Below are 2,500 nucleotides of genomic sequence, written 5' to 3'. Positions count from 1 at the left end.
TCCGATGATTTCCCAGGAACTTCCGCTGATTGAAGTAGAAAGCCCCGAGATATTCAAGCGACATGCACAGCAATGGAAGGTCTTTATTGACCAACAAGTTCATCACTGAACGTCCAACGGCCTCGGTCCTGCCTGTGGGAACCCTGAGAGCTTGCATCTGAAACATTTTAGGCCGACACATATTTTCAGTTTGCACAAAGGGATCTGCCATGACAGGCTCTCGTTTGATGTGGCCTCACGGGGGGAACCAGAACCAGAGCGAAGGGCTTTCCAAAGAAGCCATGAAGAAATGCAACTTTGGTAAGATCACCTAATCTAATGGAAGCTGGGGACTGATTGGATGTGAAGGCAACTTCCTTTGAAGCGGGCCGCCAAGCTCTGTTGACGTTCCTAATGCGATGGCTCTGTTGGAGAAAGGCAGCATTCCTCCGCCGCTCGCACACCAGACGCCGCTCCACGGAATGTTGGAGCCAAGGGATGCGTGACAGCGGCAGATCCCGCAGATCCCAACTTCTGCTAACGAGTATTTGAAGTGTGAGATTACAGACGTTCTTCATTGGCCCGCAGAGCGAGATGTCCAGATAGAGAATGATCCCGTATTAATAAAGGAAGTCAAAGAGTGGACCATCTGTAAGACCTTTCAGGCTTTTGTTCCAGCGATGAGGTCATCAAGGTCTGGAAGGAACTACAAAGCACAGGCGGAACAGGGCAGTGGAACCTCAACGCGCTGAAACAGGTGTGTCCAAAGGACAGTGGAACCTCAACAGGCTGAAGCAGGTGTGTCCAAAGTGCGACACTGGGGCCAAAATGTTTATTTTATTCACAACTGAACACGTTTTTGTGTTGACTATGGATGAAACTTAGGACTGGACTAACTGATATCCGGCTATTTTTAGCAGTGGCGGGCCGTGCGTTTCCCACCTAGGCCTTCAGTGATGTCCCACTTCAATGATGACCTCTCAAAATAGCATCATTGATGTCACCACATGACCATTGCTGGAGAAATACTATACAGGAACACATTTACTGCGCATTGAAACACAACAACAGTGTACAAAACGGGCTATTTTCTGGCGCATTTAAAATCAATTATAACACATCAGCAATTAAAACATATCTTATGCAGTACTGTCAAAATTACAATTGCAAAAAACATGTTAAACGTGAAAAAATAAAGACATAAAATATTTGAACTCACAATTTGTAGCACCCATTGGACGCCGTATAAGCCAGTGGTACCGCTCCTAATCGCTTGATTGGAGTGGAAGTGGTGAGCATTTCACCATTTCATCGCCGACATGGTCTCACAAGATGTAGTTTCTCTTTAAATATCCTTCTTGGAAATGGCCTTGCAAATACACTATATTGCCAAAAGTATTTGGCCACCTGCCTTGACTCACATATGAAGTTGAAGTGCCATCCCATTCCTAACCCATAGGGTTCAATATGATGTGGGTCCACCTTTTGCAGCTAATACAGCTTCAACTCTTCTGGAAAGGCTGTCCACAAGGTTGTGGAGTGTGTTTATACACCATTCTTCCAAAAGCGCATTGGTGAGGTCACACACTGATGTTGGTAGAGAAGGCCTGGCTCTCAGTCTCTGTTTTAATTCATCCCAAAGGTGTTCTATCGGGTTCAGGTCAGGACTCTGTGCAAGCCAGTCAAGTTCATCCATACCAGACTCTGTCATCCATGTCTTTATGGACCTTGCTTTGTGCACTGGTGCACAGTCATGTTGGAAGAGGAAGGGGCCCGCTCCAAACTGTTCCCACAAGGTTGGGAGCATGGAATTGTCCAAAATGTTTTGGTATCGTGGAGCATTCAAAGTTCCTTTCACTGTAACTAAGGGTCCAAGCCCAACTCCTGAAAAACAACCCCACACCATAATTCCTCCTCCACCAAATTTCACACTCGGCACAATGCAGTGCGAAATGTAGCGTTCTCCTGGCAACCTCCAAACCCAGACTGGTGCATCAGATTGCCAGATGCAAAAGCGTGTTTTATCACTCCAGAGAAGGCGTCTCCACTGCTCAAGAGTCCAGTGGTGACGTGCTTTACACCACTGCATCCCACGCCTTGCATTGGACTTGGTGATGTATGGCTTAGACACAGCAGCTCGGCCATGGAAACCCATTCCATGAAGCTCTCTGCGTACTGTACGTGGGCTAATTGCAAGGTCACATGAAGTTTGGAGCTCTGTAGCAACTGACTGTGCATAAAGTCTTTGCACTATGCTGACCCCTCTCTGTCAGTTTACGTGACCTACCACTTGGTGGCTGAGTTGCTGTTGTTCCCAAACTCTTCCATTTTCTTATTATAAAGCAGACAGTTGATTTTGGAATATTTAGGAGCGAGGAAATTTCACGACTGGATTTGTTGCACAGGTGGCATCCTATGACAGTTCCACGCGGAAATCACTGAGAGCGGCCCATTCTTTCACAAATGTTTGTAGAAACAGTCTCCATGCCTAAGTGTTTGGTTTTATACACCAGGCCAAGTG

This window comes from Nerophis lumbriciformis, linkage group LG23, assembly GCF_033978685.3.
Source record: "Nerophis lumbriciformis linkage group LG23, RoL_Nlum_v2.1, whole genome shotgun sequence".
Classification (NCBI taxonomy): domain Eukaryota; kingdom Metazoa; phylum Chordata; class Actinopteri; order Syngnathiformes; family Syngnathidae; genus Nerophis; species Nerophis lumbriciformis.
This window is presented reverse-complemented; position numbering follows the sequence as displayed.